Source organism: Lissotriton helveticus, chromosome 2_1 (assembly GCF_964261635.1).
Source record: "Lissotriton helveticus chromosome 2_1, aLisHel1.1, whole genome shotgun sequence".
NCBI lineage: Eukaryota > Metazoa > Chordata > Amphibia > Caudata > Salamandridae > Lissotriton > Lissotriton helveticus.
The window spans coordinates 1,415,157,569-1,415,179,339 of NC_136059.1; positions in this window are offsets into that span (position 1 = coordinate 1,415,157,569).

Sequence of the window (21,771 nt, forward strand, 5' to 3'; positions counted from 1 at the left end):
TGTCGGGGCTTCTCAAACCCCAAAGCACAGCATCAAGGGTGCCTCAGGTGCTGCACAGTCAACTTCTCGGGGGTCTTCCAAAATGTCAGGTCCCACGTCTCTCGGTGCCTCCACGGGCTCTTCTTTTCAGGGACTGTGGATCGGGCTCTGAGATGTCTGGGAATCCAGGTCTTGTTGGGCTCTGGGCTCGGGCTCCGGCGGGAGGCGGCGGCAAAGCAGATGTCAAGTTGCTGGTTGGTGCCTGTGTTCACAGGGTGGTCACTCCTTGGCCACAAGGGAGATTCTCTTCAGTCTTCTGTGCAGCAGAATGTCGAAGTCCAGTCTTCTTCTTAGTTTCAAGTCGAGTCCAGGATGATCTGAAGTCCTGGGACACCGCTCCTACTCTTATTCCAATTCTAGGGGCCGGATCACCTACTAGGTCCCTCCTCTGGGTGGGACCTGGAAGGGGGGCGGTTACACCCCCTTTCCGTTGTCCAGCTTCGCGCCAAGTCTGGGGCTGGAGAGCCCCAGCACCGGTTTGAACTGGCATATGCACAGGGACACCTTGTGTGCCCCAGGCATGTCTGATTCTATTCAGCCCTGTCCTACCCAATACACAAAATCCTGTCTGGGGTGGTGCTAGCACCTCCCCACGCAGGAAACCCTTTGTCCAAGCCGCCCTCGCTGGAAGGACTCCCAGTAGCAGGAGGTCAGACTTGTGTCTGTGGTGGCAGCATCCATTTTGTGATGCTAAGGCTCATGTTTAACTTTACCCGGGTTTCAGGTTATGTACATGTCGTGTCCCTCTAGAAGGGTGGAATGCTACCCCTGTCGCCAGAACTGGCGAGGGGGTAGTATTCCAATTCATATGACACCTTACTCGACATGTTTTGATAAAGCCAAACCAAAGATAGCATTTAACCGCGAGGTTCACAATGCACTTAAGAGTATATGGTATGACAGTATCATGGAACAGCTACAGGAAGTGGTTCCGAAAGCTGCAGACAGGCTCAGCTCATGCCAGAGCACCATCTCACACATTTCCAAGCACTCTGCCTCCAGGATTGAAGAGGCCTTCCATAGGAGTGGCTGATAGGAACATATGTGTCCATTTTAGGTTAGATATAGGCATACTATACCTAAGTAAGGGGTGATTACACCGACTTACCCCAGCTGAGTGATCAGCCAGTTGTGTCAAATATGGAGGCCAGACCAGGGGTGGCACAATACATGCTGCAGCCCCTGGTTGGCCTTGGAACCACCTATGCCCTGGGTACCTAGGATATACTGTTACAGGGGCCAATAAGGTGAACCAGTTCCAATTGGTAATGTACCTAAGGTACATGGAGTCCATTTTAAGGAGAGAGCAATTCGCCTGGGGCCCTGAATAGCAGGATCCCAGGCCAACTAAGTAAAAAACCAGCTAAACACTAGGCAAAAAGTTTGGGGGTAACCATAGTCAGATATCCACCTTCCTACACCGAGCCGTTCTCTGCTTCCGGGTCTGCCGCCTCTAACCAGTGAGCCACACCACTCCACCCTGGCTCTAGGCCCATATACGGACAATATCCTCTCTAAGCATTTCTGGCTGAATATAAACAGCTGTGCTTTAACTTAGCCACATGGTGCTGAAAAAAGTCAAACCCTTACGTGAAGTTAGGCCCTTTTTTTCTTTCATTTTTTCATTCATTTTTTTTTTTGCAGCCCCCTGACTCTAGGCCCATATACGGACAATATCCTCTCTAAGCATTTCTGGCTGAATATAAACAGCTGCTCAATAACTTAGCCACGTGGTGCTGAAAAAAAGGTTGACCGACACGAAAAGTTAAAGCCATTTTTCATGCATTTTATTTAGATACATTCATATCACAGGGTAAAATGTTCGGTACAAATGCACTTTTAAAAATACCTTGCAGAGGCCTGCTAGTTATCATAAATACAGGCAACACGTATATTATGAGTGAATTAAATACAATTTTACAATGGTCTCTTATTTACACCGCCTCTTTTCAATCTGCGTAATTCTCTCATTACAAACCTTGTTACAAGAGCATCATTTGCGTTTAAATCTGCTGAATAAATTTTTTTAATGCTTTCAAAGTCTACACCAGAACATCTATGATATAAATAAAACAGACAATGTGCCCCACAGGTATATGATGCGTCGTCCTGAATCTGGTTATCGCTAAATATTATGCGGTCTGCAGAGTTTCTTTTTAAAAATGTCCATATGGTATCGGGGTACGGATAACTGTTTGGTGGCAAACCGTAGGAGTAAAAAAACTCTGAGTCCTTATTGCTAACCAGTGCCGCCCCTTTGATCTTTACCGTCTGTATTGACTATTAAATGAAGCGGGCATTGATGTTTATTCAGATACCGCGGTAGAGTGTCTGCTGCAAATACACCTAAAAATGAATGTTTAGCAGTCTTGTCTTTGGCGGGAAAACTTTCCAGTGCGACGCATTCATCACTTATAGTCGATTAGCACCTCTCTCCTATGGTTGATCTGTATAACATTCTGAAACACGGCGTAAATCAGGAGGTTTATGGTAGATGGCAAAGTGGCGCTAAAGCAGAGCTCCAGATTCACGTTGCCTGATTTTTGTATCGAAAAATGGCCACCTCCAGCGTCATTGTCTGGACTTAGATCAAAAGCCAACATAGAATAGCCTTTAGTGTACTCTATGCCATCCACAAAGAAGAGTCGGTCCAACGCTTCCTTCCCGGTAACCTGGGGCACGCCCAAATATTCCCTAGCGACGCCCCCAATTTCAAACGAAGGCATGTATGGTTTTGCAGGTATAGCTTGACCGTTTACAGAGAGACTGCTGTGAGATATATTATAATGCTTAAAATTAAAAGGGTTTCTTCCATATTCACCGCTAAATGCCTTATCGACCAGCGCTACAATTACAGTTCTTGCCAAAAATCCAAAGGAAATATTCTCTGTATTCGATAGTAGAGCTCCGGCCGGGATGCTGAACACCTTAAGCTCAACTCTTTCAATGGGGTACTTGGCATTACTGGTTAACAGAGTCTCGGTCTGAGCTAAATGCACCACCGGGCTCACTTTCACGCGTTTCACAAATAGCGAGGCCGATAAGATGTGCACTTTGTAATTTTCAGCGTCTCCGCTCATTAAGCAAAAAGTGTCTTTATTTCGGATAAGTTTAATCTTCACATCTAGACTGTTAAGCATTAATTTGTCTTGGAAAAATACATTGCTGTGTAATTGACCAATCAGTTCCACTTTACGACTTCGGGCTATAAAGCTAGCTCTACTCTTAAACCCAGCATTAGTGCTATTTAAAGTCATGTCCTTGTGCTCTCCAGCGGTGTCTCTGTAGAAGAGACCTGCTGAAAGTTGCAGTTTCAAAGCGGGGTCCCCATAGTTAAGTACGGTGTCTAAATAAGCCTTGTATGGGTACGAGGTGTTTGACTGACTGATCAGGCGGTCGCCGAGGCTCACATCCAGTTGGTTAAAGAGTGATGCTATGGGGTATGGAGAAAACGCCACATGGGCAGCTGCATCTAGATCAGAACCGGCGGCGTTAGTAATTTTGCACGAAAGATAAATCAGTATGGCTGAAAGGTCCAGGTAGTCATCCGACTGTGCTATGAAGAACTCTAAGTGGGCGGTGTCTGACAGGGCCGAAAGTTGCGGTATAGAGAACTTTCAATGATGGTTTGCGATGGTGGTACTTGGAATAGGTCCAACCAGACTTTGTGCATTCCTGGGAACCACGGAGGATGGAGGCCATGGTCCGATTTAAAATATGTTGCCCTTAGAGACTCGTTTTCTCCGCGTCTACCCTGGGTCTTAGGTGATCTCTTTTGAGCCGGTCGACGGCGCTTCACATTGCTTTGAAGGAATGCGGGTGGGCCCCTTAGTGACACCCTCCTTTTTCTCTACCTGCCGCATTCTAGATAGATTAAACCCGAACCTTCTTGACCCGTTTTGTTGAACTTTTTCATCACCGCTCCCGAAACGCGCCCTACAACGTCTCGGGCAATATTTGATGCACCGGTTTTCACATGTGGTTTTGCCAGTTGGAATCCTTTTCTTAAAAGCGGCACCGCTTTTTTGAAAAGACTTCTGAATATACCACCAACACCCGCCCTATACATAATAGGAGCCCCGTGGAACCCCTGGAGTCCTGAGCCGGCTTGCGCTCTATAGTAATCCCTATAGAGTGATGCATTGCCGTAATTTTCAGGTACAATATTATTCTAGTACACTTCACCGCGTCGCGGACGGAAATGAAGCTTCGCTATGACTTTACCCACTTTAAATCTTACATTAGCGTTCAAATCGTCCTTCACTTTGAAAGGTATTGTGTGGAAATATCTTTTGCAGATCGCAACATAGTCTCTTTTGGTGTAAATGATGTTTGTCATACTATTATTTCTGCCTGTGATTTCCACACACCGGAGGAGCGGTACGTAGCTATCCCCCACTCTCTGATGCTCTATCACGTCGCAATATACAATACATCATGTAAAACCCTCCGTGTACATCCGTGAAGGCTCTGTCTGCTGCTGATGAGTGGTGAACGTTAGGCCTCAGCCCCAGCACTCTCCCCAGTTTTTCACGCACCAAAATACCGTAGTCTTGCACATTCCTGAACTGTACTTTTCGAAGTCGCGGCTCATACATTAATCTAAAGTCTATAAGTTCTGTGATGTAAACTATGGATTTATTCATTACATCTACAATGCCTCGTATGTTATTATAGTGACCCGGCAGGAAAGAAAGTTCATGGGCGCTTTCCTTCTTGTGTACCTCTGTAAATCTAAAATCCTCGGTTTCAAAAGTATCCCACGTGTGTGGGTACTGAATTTCTGTTAGGGCTACCTCCCAGTTGCCTTGTAGATGTATAGGTTTCGCTAGTTTCACTGTAAAATTTGAAATTTTGTTATTAGGGAAAGTGTCCAGAGAAGCGTTACTCTGGAGCATCAGATAAAATGGTCCGACCTCCATGGCGCTTCCAAGGTACCTAAATGCTTATACCGGCTGTTGTAGACTCTGTATATCCTTTAATTCACTCTACGAAACCCAACTATTAAATTTATCAGGCCACCCCCTCCATTTAACTAGGCACTGTCTTCTCGCACCGCTCCCCTTCTTCTCCAAAACTTTCTCAATATAGTACGCACGATTTTGATCCTGTTTTTATTTTTTCTAGCTCTTCTTTGTAAAAACATACTTCGACCTCCTCACCCTCATAGTCTTTTAAGTTGAAAACTGTAACGCCTGAATGCGTGGAAATCTTGTCTATCACAAGTATCTCATCTGTAAAAGTCTGTTCATACCCCTTTTGAAATACCCCTGTGCATCTAGACACCCTAACATGATCACCTTTTTTTAACGTGCTTTTTGAAACAGGATTGTTGTTGAACACGGACCCGTGCACAGTTCTCCACATTTTCAACTCATTTTGCTGGGTTATTTCTACCGGGGCCGTCTTAATGGTTCTATAATAGCTATCATTGTAGCTTTGAATAAAATATTGTAAACGATCTATATAACGAAATGTGTTGTATGCCGTAAAATATCGCCAAATTCGAGCCTAGAGAGTTCTGTTGAATCTTTCTACAATCGCCGCCATAACGTCGTTATTTGTGACAAAATGTTTTACACCATACCGCTTCAGCAGAGTTTTTAGCGTCTTGTTTTCAAACTCTTTTCCTCTATCTGTTTGTAACTTTTTAGGGATTCTTCTGCCGCTGAAAATGTAATCAAACGCTTTTGTCATCGAACTTCTGATTTTTTCTTTAAACCAACTGGGAATGCATACTTTGACAGTACGTCTATCAAAGTTAATATACATTTTACACCATCATTAACCGCTGCGTGTTCACGGACATCTAGAAGGTCTGCTTGCCATTGATGATTTAAGCCGCTGACTAAAACACAACGTCTTTGAAAGCGCTTCTGGACCCCTTATGTAACGTGTAGGCATCTTCGCCCGATAACCAGTCATGTACCTGTGTTCTTTTAACAGTGTCATTGTGGATTTTGCTCTCCTTGTACAAGGCGTCTACACCGCCAAAACTACCAACCTTCAAGGGGTTGTAATAAACTCTTTTGAAAAGCTTCTGCATCGTCTCGCTTCTTGAACTAAATTACTGCAACCCCTACTCCCACGCCACTACTCTATTAATTCACATTTTGTTTATTTAATATTTTTCTTTATCATATAATCAGGACTAGAAGCTGGTTTATGCTGCAATAGTAGATTATTTAATAAAACAAGAATTGAACAGCGTATGATTTAAACTGTGTAATATAGGAATGTACAACGCTATAAACGATAATAACAGCAAATATATAGATATTTAACACAATGCTCTCAAAAGCTCATGGGGTAGAATCAGTATGTTGATTTTGCTAGCTGTGTACGGTATCAGTCTTCTTGCATATTCTCCACGCCCCCTCATGAAGGCTCGACAATACAAATTGGATATTGTATTCATGAAATTGAAAAACTGTTTTTTATTCAGAGTGGTGCCTTGGGTGCAAAATGTAGGCGTGATATAATTGTTGATGCAGTCTTCAAGTACGTCGTCAACGTTCCAAGAAGTATTTGCTCTTTTCAACGTTGTAAAAGCCTCTAGGATTCTGACCCAGCTCTTTTTCAAACTATTCAATGACTTCACATCGCTTGTTAAGGCATAGCGAGTTCGGGCGAAACACAGGTTTGGGGTACGGCATCTTTGCTCTGATCAGAAAATAAAAAGCATCTTCCACGCATTTAGCAATCTGCCGCACCCCGATCTCGACCATGTGTTGAAACAAACTTTCCTGCAACAGAAATACACACATACATAATAATAGCAACCACGAGCATCAACATGTTTTCATTTACGTGTCATTAATAAATGTCATTGTAAGTGGGACCGAGGAAATAGCGGAGACGTTTAGATGAGGTAACTGGGATTTTATTGTTTTTAACAGTTTTTTCCTTCGTGGACTGAGTCTATAATAGGGTAGAGACGCTTCCTGCTCTTTCTCCGGAGACACGCTCCCTCTCAGCCCTCCTTTTCCTCGCCATCGCCTCTCCAGGATGCTCCCAAGCCCGGTCACCAATCGGTGGATGTGAAGAAAGGGGAAAAGACAAAGACTGGTTTCAGTCGGGTGCCCACACTATTTACAATGAACAAGGTCAGGGGGTGAGGAGTCACACGGTGCAGCAAACAAATGTTAACGCTGTGAGTTGTGCCGATAGTGCTCAGGAAGGGAAGTGACTGGTTTTTTCTCCGGTGAAGGTCACAGTGGCTTAAAACCCTTCCTCCCTGCCCAGCACGCTATACGCGAACATACCTGAGATAGCCACACTTCTCCTGAAGTGTGGCTGGGCGGTGCGCCGCGTCGATGCCCTCCTGGCTCCGGTAGTCTTCCGGCTGGTTCCTCTCTGGGATCCTCGTCCATCTTCCTCTGATCACTCTTCTCTGCAGATTCTCCGTACTCGCCTCCTCCGTGTTGAGAAAGTCCTGTGAGTCACTTCTGACGTTTCCTTTTGAGGCTGCAAACTCCCAACTCCCTCAAGAAGCAACCAACACAGTCAGGACTTCAACTCTGACCGAGTCAACTTCTCCTCAAGGGAAAGGGGAAGTGGACAGAGAAACCAACAACATGTAAACAAAACACTGGCTTCAACTGTTGTTTCTCTAGAGTGCTCCAGGCCGTGATCTTCAATTTATGCGTTACTCTGATTCCACGCAATACTGAAGTACAAAGTTAAACATTTGGTTATTCACCAGACAAGCCTTCTTAGATTCAATGAATTGATTAAACTCTCCTTTTACTGACCATTAGTTTTGGAGGCCCTTGTTCACACTCTATCAGAAGTGGAATTGCACAGTCTCAAACTCAAGATGCCTTTTTTTTTAAAAAAACATAACAAGTCGGTTAAACCTTACTTCTAAAAAATGAGTTAGTTGTGAATTGGTTTAGTAAGAAAGCTTCTTACTTTCATGCAATAAATCATACCTGTGACTTCTGCAATTCTTAAGATCTCTTGGAAAATCTGCAGTAGGAAGATAGTAATAACAACAACCTAGTGCAATATACTGTAGTACATTAAGGTCTTTTTCCTAGAAAGCTTTCTTGGGAATATTAACCTTTCCAACAAGAACCTTTTGTCTAAATTTCCTATTTACACCTTTTAAATGCTTCACAAAAAATAACACATCTGAAAAATAGCATTTACCAAGGCTTGTTTATAACTAGCGGATTTAACAGTTCTCCACAAATTTATATTATTATTAGACTCTCAAATATGCATTTTAAGTTATCACTCAAAAGTTTCCTTGTCTTTACCAAGGCTTGTTTCTAACCAAAGCGGATCAAACAGTTCACCACCAATTAATATAATTATTTGGCTCTCAAATGCGCTTTTCTGGTTATTTCACAAAAGTTTCCTTGTCTTTGCCAAGGCTTGTTTTTTAAACTGCAACCAAACAAACCATTCGTCTTTTGTTAATTATTCACAAGTTCAAGTTTTACAGAAGAAGCAAGTTTCCCACTCCAAGCTCGACGATTACTTCTGTTCCTTTTAAATTAGGTAATAAATCTTACTGTCCCTTCACAGATTTCCTGCGCGGCTGACTGCAGACTCGAACCAGCTTTCAGGGGAAGAAAAGCGAAACCCGATATCCCAGCTGGCTGTCAAAGGAATGAAACCTCGGGTCTTTTTTCCTTCTGGGAAACCCGCGTTTCACATAAGCCGTCTATTAATTACTGAACTCGACGAGGGGCTGGTCAGGAAAGGTCGATGTCTGGGAATTCAGGGTTTTTAAGAAAGAAGGGAAGCTTCTTCAACTACGCACACGAACTGCAGGGTAAATCTCAGAAGCGCTCGTAGGACGGACAACGAGACGAAGCGCTGAACCGTTGGAAGGAAAGTCTATTTATAGACTTTACACAGTCTCGAGAGCCAGCGCGAGCTCTCTACCATGAACACTCCAAACCACGAGGTTCAGCGCGAGCCTCACTCTCAAGGAGCGCACAATCTGAACAGTGAAATTCAGAGAGCATTTCCTAAGGACCAGAAAATCACTAAGCATTGTCAAAAGCAAATTCAAAAGACTGTTATTTACAATAACTAAATAAAAGTTACATTTCAAAAAATGATTTCTGAACCTATTTACAACATTAAGTTAAGCTTTCAGTTTCTTAATTTATTTACAGAATCAGAATAACTCAGAATCAGGCAAGACGACCTGTAACACCCCTAACAGTTCCTCCCCCCAAAGGTCATCTTACAGGACGAGGTTTGTCTGGATGTAAAGCATGAAAAGACCTAACAAGTCTAGGGGCATGAACATTCTTTTCTGGTTCCCAAGATCGTTCAGAAGGATCATAACCCTTCCAATCAACCAAATAAAACAAGGTACCCCGAATTCTTTTTGAATCTAAAATAGATTTAACCTCATATTCAACGTGATCTCCAATAACCACAGGCGGTGGTGGATTATCAGGTCGAGTAGAAGGTTCAAAGGGTTTCAAAAGAGATACATGAAAAACAGGATGAATACCATACTCTTCAGGCAAAACTAATTTTAAAGACACAGGATTCAGAATTTTCTCAATTTGAAAGGGCCCAATAAACCTAGGCTTCAACTTTCTGGGACCTTCCAATTGAATGTTTCTTGTAGACAGCCAAACTAACTGACCTTCCTTATACAAAGGGGAAGATTTACGATGAGAATCAGCTGTTCTTTTCATAGATATCTTACTTTTGACCCACTGTTTCCTAGCCTTTTCCTGAATATCAATCAAAGAAGTCAACCTGTCAGTAACTGCAGGCATAAACTGTTGTTCTTCAGGTAAAAGAACTGGAAGTGATCTAGGATGTTGACCCGTGAGAAAATAAAAAGGAGAACAACCCAAGGCTGAATGAGTGGTATTAATATAAGAAAATTCTGCCCAAGGCAGAACTTCATCCCAATGACTAGAGGAAGTAGTTAACAAACATCGTAGACCCTGCTCAACATGCTGATTAACCCTTTCAGTTTGACCATCAGTCTGTGGATGAAAGGACGAAGACAAGGCTAACTCAATACCCAGTTGTTTGCTCAGCTGTGACCAGAATTTTGATATAAATTGAGGACCTCTATCAGAAATTATTTTTGAGGGAAGGCCATGAAGCTTGACAATGTTTGATAAATACACAGTACTAAACTCCGTTGCAGTGGGAATTTTGTGTAAAGGAATAAAATGTCCCATCTTTGATAACAAATCAACCACTACAAGAACTGTAGTAAAACCATTAGATTTAGGAAGATCAGTAATAAAATCTAGACTGATTGTATGCCAAGGTTGAGGAGGAATAATCATTGGATGAAGTAACCCCATTGGGACTGCATGTAAAGCTTTCTGTCTAGAACAAACTGGGCAAGCTTTCACAAATTGCTTAATTGCAGGAACCATTTTTTCCCACCAAAAATGACGCTGACATAAATCCAAAGTTTTATTAATGCCAGGATGAGCAGCAATAGCCAAATCATGATTCCATTGCATAACCTTATCTTGTAAACTTTTTGTGGGAATAAACAACTTACAATTGTGATAAAACAAACCCTCTCTGATAGAATTCCCTTTCTTAGATAACCACTCATGAATGTCATAAGTTTTTAATTCTTCTTTAATTGAATCTAGAAAACTGTCAGAATGAATCTCTGCAGCTATTTTCTCTTGAGGCAAAATACTCGGTGGCTCTTTTACTGAAATGAAATCTTTTTCACAGACTAATCGTGAAAGTGTATCAGATAACAACTGCTTATTTCCAGGTCGATATGTAATTAAAAAGTCGAATTCACTAAAAAACTGTAGCCATCTCATCTGCCTGGGAGTGAAAGCCTTCACCGTGGAATAAAATTGTAAATTTTTATGATCAGAAAATACTGTGATAGTATGTTTCGCTCCCAAAAGATGATGACGCCACTCCTGAAACACATCTTTAATTGCTAAAAGTTCTCGTTCAGCAATAGTATAATTCTGCTCAGCTAACAAAAGCTTCCTAGAAAAGAACGCTATTGGGTGCAAATGACCAGAATTTGAATCCTTTTGAAGCAACACACCACCAATTGCAGTCTGAGAAGCATCCGCTTCTACAAAAAATGGCCTATCAGGATGAACCAAAATCGGAGCTGAAGTAAAAGCCTTCTTTAATAAAGCAAAAGCTTGGTCTGCTTCTTTGGTCCAAGAAAAGACTTTTCCCTTCTTAAGCAACTGAGTAATGGGAGCAACAATTTCAGAAAATCTAGAAATGAACCCCCTGTAAAAATTGGCAAATCCCAAAATTCTCTGTGTGTCCTTAATAGAAACAGGAATTGGCCAGGTTAAGATTGCTTCTACCTTTTTAGGATCCATATTAATTCCTTCAGGTGATAAACAATAGCCAAGAAATTCCACCTTGGAGGCATTAAATACGCATTTTTCTAATTTTGCGAACAATGAATGATCCCTTAACCTCTGTAAAACAGTTTGAACATGTTGCACATGCTCCTCTGAATTCTTAGAATAAATTAAGATGTCATCGATATAAACTATGCAACAGACATCTAATAAATCGTGCAAGACCTCATTGATAAAATATTGAAAGGCTGCAGGCGCGTTACAAAGACCAAACAGCATAACAGTATACTCAAAAAGACCAAATTTCGTACGAAAAGCAGTCTTCCACTCATCCCCTTCTTTGACTCGAATCAAGTGATATGCTCCCCTAAGATCTAGTTTAGTATAGATACTAGAGCCTTTGATTTGATTCAGAAGTACTGGAATTAATGGTAAAGGATATCTATTTTTAATTGTTGCTTTGTTAACAGCTCTATAATCAATACAAGCTCTCAAATCTCCAGACTTCTTCGCAACGAAGAAGAGTGGAGACGAAACGGGAGAAGTGGAATGACGGATGAATCCAAGTTCTAAGAGTTCATCCAAATATTTCCTCAAATAATCGTTCTCGGGTTCAGTTAAGGCATAAATTCTGCTGCAAGGCAAAACAGCTCCAGGAACTAAATCAATTCTACAATCATAGACTCTATGAGGTGGTAACTTAGTTGCTTCAACCGGATCAAAAACTTTCGAAAAATTCTGATACTCAACTGGAAGTCTATTGATTTCAGAATCCAAGGTAGCGCAAAAAAGTGGCATCACAGGATCTTTAGTCTCTTGATAGCAATGCAATTTACAAAAAGAAGATTCTAAGGTGACAGTTCTCCTAATCCAATCAATTCTTGGATTATGTAATTCCAACCAAGGAATACCCAAAATTACCCCAAAAGTTGGAGCATCAATCAAATCAAAAACCACCTTTTCCGTATGACCATTGTCAGCCACTAAAGTCAATGGCTCGGTATTAAAACGAATCATCCCAGAAGATAATACTGAACCATCCACTGCTCTCACTGGTTCGGGTTCTTTTTTGGCAACAAACTTCAAATTTAATTTATGAGCAAACTCAATATCGAAAAAATTCCCTGTGGCTCCTGAATCCAGAAGTACAGGGATGCTATGCCTTTGTAGTGTGGTTAAAATAAAAACCATCCGAATAGTGAAATGTTTGGGAATGTGTGTAGTTACATTAGTAACAAACTGGGAGATCTTAGAAGAAGATTTACTCGAAGAAACAATCTCAACTTTCCTCGAGATTTCTAGTTTTCCGACGGAGCAGATGAAAGGGTCTCAATTACAAGGGCTTTCTTTTTAGCAGGTTTAACAGTACAATCTTTAGCGAAATGCCCTGGTTTGCCACAATATAAACACAGGTTACCCTTACGTCTTCGTTCCTTTTCCTCAGGAGCTAAAGGTCCCTTAAAACCTCCCGAGTGAACAGGTTCAACCAAAGAACCTTTAACCTCAGATTCTTTTTTCTCAACTCTAAATTGTGAACTTCTAAAATCGCTCCTCGATTTCTCATTTCTACGTTCACCTAACCTGTGGTCAAGCTTAACTACTAGATCCTGAAATTCTTTAAAATCTTCTGGCAGATTAACAATATGTGCAAGAGAATCTTTCAAGTCATCCTTAAGGCCCCTATAAAACAAAGAAATTCTTTTCGCCTCAGGCCAATGAGTTTCAGTCAAAAGTCTATTGAAAGTAGTAATATAAGAAATGAGATCCTTAGTCCCTTGACGAAGACTCAGTAACTCATTATCTGAAGCCTGAACTAAAGTATGTTTAGCGAATAAATTGGACATGGCTATTTTAAAATTTTGCAGATTATGAAGCAAAGGGTCATTATTATCAATCAAGGGCATCGCCCAATTTGCAGCCACTCCCCCAAAATAAGATATAATAAAAGCTACTTTAGCTGTGTCTGAAGAAAAAAATCTGTGGTTTACACATGAAATGCAATTGACACTGACTAAGAAAAGTTGCAAATCTACCACTATCTCCGGAAAATCTCTCAGGATTTGCCAATGGGACTGATGCTGGAGTTACAACTGTGACTTGGACTGGTTGAGTTCCAGACTGGTCCACTGAGGAGCGTGGCTGTTGAGCATCGATACCAAACTTAGTTGGCGCTAAAACTGGTTTTCTTTCTTTGGAAGGATCCCTCCATACTGAGAACCCTGCCCTAGTTTCATCTAACTCCTGACGAAGCGATTGATTCTCCAATCGCAAATTTTCCATTTCTTCATTCATTTTCTGCACCAACTGTGTTAGCTGAGGAACATCCATGAGGGTGAGTTTGCCAACCCAAGAGGAAACGATTAGTAAAAAGGTAGGGCTTCGTCTACTGTTGAGAAAGTCCTGTGAGTCACTTCTGACGTTTCCTCTTGAGGCTGCAAACTCCCAACTCCCTCAAGAAGCAACCAACACAGTTAGGACTTAAACTCTGACCGAGTCAACTTCTCCTCAAGGGAAAGGGGAAGTGGACAGAGAAACCAACAACATGTAAACAAAACACTGGCTTCAGCTGTTGTTGCTCTAGAGTGCTCCAGGCCGTGATCTTCAATTTATGCGTTACTCTGATTCCACGCAATACTGAAGTACAAAGTTAAACATTTGGTTATTCACCAGACAAGCCTTCTTAGATTCAATGAATTGATTAAACTCTCCTTTTACTGACCATTAGTTTTGGAGGCCCTTGTTCACACTCTATCAGAAGTGGAATTGCACAGTCTCAAACTCAAGATGCCTTTTTTAAAAAAAGAACATAACAAGTCGGTTAAACCTTACTTCTAAAAAATGAGTTAGTTGTTAATTGGTTTAGTAAGAAAGCTTCTTACTTTCATGCAATAAATCATACCTGTGACTTCTGCAATTCTTAAGATCTCTTGGAAAATCTGCAGTAGGAAGATAGTAATAACAACAACCTAGTGCAATATACTGTAGTACATTAAGGTCTTTTTCCTAGAAAGCTTTCTTGGGAATATTAACCTTTCCAACAAGAACCTTTTGTCTAAATTTCCTATTTACACCTTTTAAATGCTTCACAAAGAATAACACATCTGAAAAATAGCATTTACCAAGGCTTGTTTATAACTAGCGGATTTAACAGTTCTCCACAAATTTATATTATTATTAGACTCTCAAATATGCATTTTAAGTTATCACTCAAAAGTTTCCTTGTCTTTACCAAGGCTTGTTTCTAACCAAAGCGGATCAAACAGTTCACCACCAATTAATATAATTATTTGGCTCTCAAATGCGCTTTTCTGGTTATTTCACAAAAGTTTCCTTGTCTTTGCCAAGGCTTGTTTTTTAAACTGCAACCAAACAAACCATTCGTCTTTTGTTAATTATTCACAAGTTCAAGTTTTACAGAAGATGCAATTTTCCCACTCCAAGCTCGACGATTACTTCTGTTCCTTTTAAATTAGGTAATAAATCTTACTGTCCCTTCACAGATTTCCTGCGCGGCTGACTGCAGACTCGAACCAGCTTTCAGGGGAAGAACAGCGAAACCCGATATCCCAGCTGGCTGTCAAAGGAATGAAACCTCGGGTATTTTTTCCTTCTGGGAAACCCGCGTTTCACATAAGCCGTCTATTAATTACTGAACTCGACGAGGGGCTGGTCAGGAAAGGTCGATGTCTAGGAATTCAGGGTTTTTAAGAAAGAAGGGAAGCTTCTTCAACTACGCACACGAACTGCAGGGTAAATCTCAGAAGCGCTCGTAGGACGGACAACGAGACGAAGCGCTGAACCGTTGGAAGGAAAGTCTATTTATAGACTTTACACAGTCTCGAGAGCCAGCGCGAGCTCTCTACCATGAACACTCCAAACCGGTGTACAGTCATAATATCGAGTCAATTATTTCGACTGGACAGAATATCGAGTAAAAAATATAGAATGGACATAATATCGACTAGACATAATATAGACAACAAAAATATCGACTAGAGAAAATTAATATCGAATAGAATGGACATAATATCGAATCAAAAATATAGAATGGACATAATATCGACTAGACATAATATAGACAACAAAAATATCGAATTTAAGGTAAGTTAATAATAATTTTTATTTTTTGTGTAATATAAGTCTGTAGCGGGTTGTGGGTTTATAGGGGAATAGGGTGGGAAGTAATTTAATTCTAATTAATTAAATATGTTAATTTATTTATTGATATATATTTAGAATTAATTGTTAATTAATTATTAATTGGTAATTAATTAAAATATAATTGGTAATTAATTATAATTGATTAATTGATAAATATTTTAATTTTAGTAATTTATTTTCTGTAGCGGGTTGTGGGTTTATAGGGGAATAGGGTGGGAAGTAATTTAATTATAATTAATTAAATATGTTAATTTTTTATTGATAATAATTTAGAATTAATTGTTAATTAATTATTAATTGGTAATTAATTAAAATATAATTGGTAATTAATTATAATTGATTAATTGATAAATATTTTAATTTTAGTAATTTATTTTCTGTAGCGGGTTGTGGGTTTATAGGGGAATAGGGTGGGAAGTAATTTAATTATAATTAATTAAATATGTTAATTTATTTATTGATATTTTTTAAAAATTAATTGTTAATTAATTATTAATTGGTAATTAATTAAAATATAATTGGTAATTAATTATAATTGATTAATTGATAAATATTTTAATTTTAGGGTTCAGGGTCAGTTTTCAGTTTTTGGGTAAAGGGGTATTTTTAGGGTTCAGGGTCAGTTTTCAGTTTTTGGGTAAAGGGGTATTTTTAGGGTTCAGGGTCAGTTTTCAGTTTTTGGGGTAAAGGGGTATTTTTAGGGTTCAGGGTCAGTTTTCAGTTTGTAGGTAAAGGGGTATTTTTAGGGTTCAGGGTCAGTTTTCAGTTTTTGGGTAAAGGGGTATTTTTAGGGTTCAGGGTCAGTTTTCAGTTTTTGGGTAAAGGGGTATTTTTAGGGTTCAGGGTCAGTTTTCAGTTTTTGGGGTAAAGGGGTATTTTTAGGGTTCAGGGTCAGTTTTCAGTTTGTAGGTAAAGGGGTATTTTTAGGGTTCAGGGTCAGTTTTCAGTTTTTGGGTAAAGGGGTATTTTTAGGGTTCAGGGTCAGTTTTCAGTTTTCGGGTAAAGGGGTATTTTTAGGGTTCAGGGTCAGTTTTCAGTTTATGGGTAAAGGGGTATTTTTAGGGTTCAGGGTCAGTTTTGGGTTTTTGGGGTACAGGGGTACTTTGTAAAAATAAAGTAAAATTACATTTAAATTACATTTATTTAATAAAATTAAATTATATTAAATTATATTATAATATTTTTTATTAATTTATATTCAAAAAATTATTATATACTTACCAATACTTATGTTGTAATGGTATGCGTTGTAAAGGTATATGCGTTGTAAAATCTTGCGTTGTAAATGTATGCGTTGTAAAAGTTTTTGCGTTGTAAAAGTTTTGTTGTAATGGTAGGCGTTGTAAAAGTATGCGTTGTAACGTCATACATCCCTGGAGTGGGAATAGTAATTTTAACCTCTACGCTATCCAGCGCTTTCCCTACTGTTGCACCCACTGGAGTGGGAGTAGTAAATTTTACCTCTACGCTATCCAACACTTTTGCTAATGTTGAACTCACTATAGTTGTAACAATAAATTTTAAACATTTTCTAAAATGTTATATATGTTTATTTAATAATATGTTTAAATATATATATATATATATATATATATATATATATATATATATATATATATATATATATATATATATATATATATATGTGTGTGTGTAATTTTTGGTGATATAATTTTTTTAATTATATAAATTATTTATTAAAATTATATTTTTTTAATAATTATTTCTAAGTTTATATTAAATATATGTATTACTATATTAGTTTTAACTTAATTTTAAGACATTTTAAAAAATCGATATTTTGACAGTCTATATTTTTGTAAGTCGATATTTTGGAGTCGATATTTTGGTACTTACCTGTTTGAAGATAGGGAGTCGATATTTTGTCAATCGATATTTTTGACTCGATATTTGTGTATCTCGATATTTGTGTCGTCGATATTATGTCAGTGATCCCTCCAAACCACGAGGTTCAGCGCGAGCCTCACTCTCAAGGAGCGCACAATCTGAACAGTGAAATTCAGAGAGCATTTCCTAAGGACCAGAAAATCACTAAGCATTGTCAAAAGCAAATTCAAAAGACTGTTATTTACAATAACTAAATAAAAGTTACATTTCAAAAAATGATTTCTGAACCTATTTACAACATTAAGTTAAGCTTTCAGTTTCTTAATTTATTTACAGAATCAGAATAACTCAGAATCAGGCAAGACGACCTGTAACACCCCTAACACTCCGGGTGTAAGACACACCTCGGTCTCCTCGCTTCCTGGTTTTACCGCGTCAGTTACCGCTACGTCATCAAAGGGGGAAGGACTTCCGGCAGAAAGAGCGGTGGGTCGGCCCTGTTCCAATTCTCTGGCTGCTGTGGGGAGAGAGGAGAGAGAGGTCTAACGGTAGTTTCCACTGTCAGCGTTTTACCTTTCTCTATTCCGGTCCGACTCTCCTTGTCACAGTCATGTTCCGCGGTTTTAAACTCCTACAAAGATACTTGATCTTAAAATATCTACAATAATTCTTCTTCCTCAGATGCTGTTTCATTATCGATCTTATGTCTTCATCACCCGCCTCATACATACTTTTAACATTCTCTGACGGTGACTGTACTCTTTTAATATACTTTAAAACATTCACAATCATCTTAGTACAATCGGTGGGTAGAAACATTTCTTTCACGCCAATGACCTCCCCCAATGCAACCATAATTTTATGGGGGTCCAGCTTACAACATAGTTTACGTATCAACCTATCTTCATATGCACAACCCATCGTGAGACAGTTGTGATGCAACTGACTCGGGTCCTGAATTTTACAACCTTCGCAATCGTCGTACCACGCCGCCTTTAAGCACAATTTTATGATTGCGGCTATCGTGGTCAAAAGTGTGTGATACTGTTCCATGCCCAAACTTTCACCACGCCAACGTTTTACAATTTGCGTCTACGCGCTTACAGCTGCAGTTTTTATGTGTAAAGGCAAGTTTTTTCTGTCTTGAGCAACAGAGACAAGAAAAACGTAGCGATGGATGTGTAACTTCCATAGTCGTGCTAGCGGTTTTGTCGCCAGGGGCTCTTCCTCCTCTCTTTTGCTTATAAAAAGAAAAAAGGGGTTTTCGACCTCAACCTTCCTCATAACTACACACCTCATCATCATACTCTCATTAAACGCCCTAAAGGTTTGCTAAAAATTTGTGGTTCGTACTTACTTTTCGTTTTCCAACTTCACACTTTTCTTCTTGAGCATCCATGGACTTCTCTGGCTCGTTCACAGATTCTTCCCCGAACTCCATCTATGTACAGTCGCTAGAGTCCTTAGGTTCAGGCTCTTGCAGGTAAATTCCCTCGTCTTCTTCACTCGGCTCCGGTCTTCCTCCGCCGTCTGTAGCATCAGGAGTATTGTTTGGTGTTTTACCAACATGCTAGCTGCCTCTTCACCAGCGCTGGTTTCAGTGTTTATATTCAGCAGCGCCGTCTCCGCGATGCCTGTCTCTGGCTTTTTATTCAGCAGCATCAACGCCATCTCAGCCATAGTATCCTCAGGCGTTGTTGGAGCACAATTTTCCTTATCACTATCGGCGAGTTCTGCAGTGTCATCTGCCACGTTTGCGGCTTCCTTCAGCATCGCTGTCATATTTTCTCCAAGGGGTCCAGCTTCCACACTACAGCAAGACATTCTCAAAGTTGTCTTAAAGCTTGAGTTTTCTTTGTCGGAAAAAAGCTGGGGTTTCTTAACACACTGTCCTCGGAATGCTGGCTTATATCCTCTGTGAACATGCTAGACACGCCCCCGGTATGTTTGTAGACTCGTATTTCACACTACAACCACTTCTTAGCAACCCCCCAGCAGGCTTGGTCATTTTACGCGCTTTTGATTTCATCGACGTGTCATTTTATATGCCGTGATTCGCAAATCCTAACTTATCATTTTAATACGATTTTTGTATTTCATCGCCGTATCATTTTATATGCCATTATTTGCAAATCCTAACTTATCGTATTTATACGATTTTTTTTCAGCGATGTATCATTTTATTAGCCTTAATTCACAAAACCTAACTTATCGTTGTATACGTTTTTTTTATTTATTTTTTTTACATTTTTTTTAAATGATTTAAAAAGAAAAATTAGGGGCGTGGCCACCTGTCCCATCCAATTAGCAAAAATACATGGTGATGAGTAGTGTGCAACCGATTGAATTGGCCTGGAAACAGTCACAATTGTTCCCCTCTTTGAGCGCATTCAGCCATAAATAATAACCATATGCCCCAGGGGAGAGCCGCATTCCACTTCCTAGCTACTAGGAAACCTCCCTGGTCTGTCACTGCCACCAACCTAATGCGTGCTCTGTGCATTGCCGCTGACCATCATCAGTTGACAGGTGAGAACTCCTCAATCACTTCCCATGGGCTGATGTGTCCACTCTTCTCTTATCGGCCCTGGAGAGAAGGATTCTGTAATCACCAGAGGTTCAGCAGGGCTGCCCGATGAGAACAGCCACCATTTTTCCGGTCAAACAGCTTAAGCTCGATGGCTTCACCGCTCATCCAGATGTCAAAATTCCAAGTTGCTGCCAGACAGAGAGCTTCACTAGTGTCTTCCCCTGTGCCCAATTTGGTGGTACGGCCCTGCAACGTCCACTAATATTTAGTAGGCAGGCAGAGGAGTGGGAGGCATGACTCGCTTACAGGCTATCTTTTCCATCCCCCTGCCATCTTGGCCACACACCCTTGAACTTTAAGGGAGATGTAGTGCACATTAGTGCTGCCAATGGTAAAGTGCATTGGAATGCCTCAAGTAAAGAAAACTTAAAAGATGCACTAAAAAATGCCTCCCTCCATGTCTTAGAGAACAGATTCATTCCCTGGTTAACTTTGAGCAGGATATACTTCACTTGATGGTAAAGAATTCAGTACCGTAAGGGCACCTCCATGTAGAGAAAATATCTTTAGCAGACTCTTACAAATAATTCAGTCTGAATAAATGGATAAAGCAATTTCAAAGGCATCAGTTTTTATCTTTTTCAAGGGAACAGAGAAAAATGATTAGCCTATTAAGAAGAACGTCTGCTTGTCGGAGCCAGAGACGCAGACGGGCAGAGGCAGCACAAACAGCGTACAGCACAGAAGCAGGATGCCATGCAGGACGCCAAGCCGAGCCTGGGCGAGGCACGGTGCAGATCACTGCCAGATCATTCTTCCTGTGGCTTGGTGGTGCTGGCCCCCACTGTGAAGTGGCTCCTACATTACGCCACCATAAAAAAGGGCCAACAGCAGCAGTAGGCACCCATAAAAGAGCAAGCGCAGCCAACATTTGTCAAGAGTGAGCCCTCGGCTGCATCACAGAGGCGGCCCAATTAGGTTGGGTGCAGCCTGCGATTGCATCCAGTGGGCCCCGCTTGTCTCCCCCTTGGGATCTCCTAGTCCTGCACCTTCTACAAGGCTTTCATTGGACCCCTTCCACTATTAACTGCCACTCATCATAAAGGAAAATTACGGAAAGAAGACAGGAGAAAAGAGACAGACTGGGGGACACACGACCTTTCACCCCTGTCGACCCTGGAAACCAATGCAATGCTCGAGAGCTGGTGTCCCCCTCAAACCTGGGGCCCAGACTTTGACCAGGAACCCTTCCTCCTACTTGTGGCCGGTAAGTGTGAGCACGTACCCTGAGGTGCTGAGTGGGTAGGGTGTGTAGCGGCAAGAGCTGCGCCACGGGGTCAGAGGGTGCTGTTCAGTACATCTGTCTTACATTGCCACCCACCCACCAGCCTGCCTCATCTTTGTATTGCTCGAACGATCCTCCTGCCTACCAGCTTCTGATGCCCCTCTTAGCCCCTTGAGCATCCCTCCACATAACATCGCTCCTCACAGAACCACTCCTCCCTCCCACTTCCTGAGGTCGGCTACATGCGCCGTAATGTCATCAAAACAGAACCCCTAACCCACAGCTGTGGACATGCTTACAAACAAGGCTGCTATGGGGGGGTACCGATCAGCCTCAGGACCAGTCCAAGGTTGGCAAATTGTACTATCTGCACAGTTAAGTAAGTGCCTAGAATCCCGCCTTTGTAGAGAGCTGCCCAGTGTGGACAAACTTGGACGCTGAAAATGTGGATGACGAGATTTCCAAGGGTTCAGAACCTCTCACAGTCACCACAACCTTCACACTTATACACTAGGACGATGAGGCCTCTAAGGGCTCTGAACCTTTCATAGTCACAACAACCTCCACAACCATAAAAGAGGTACCCCTAAAGGCTACCATTGAGA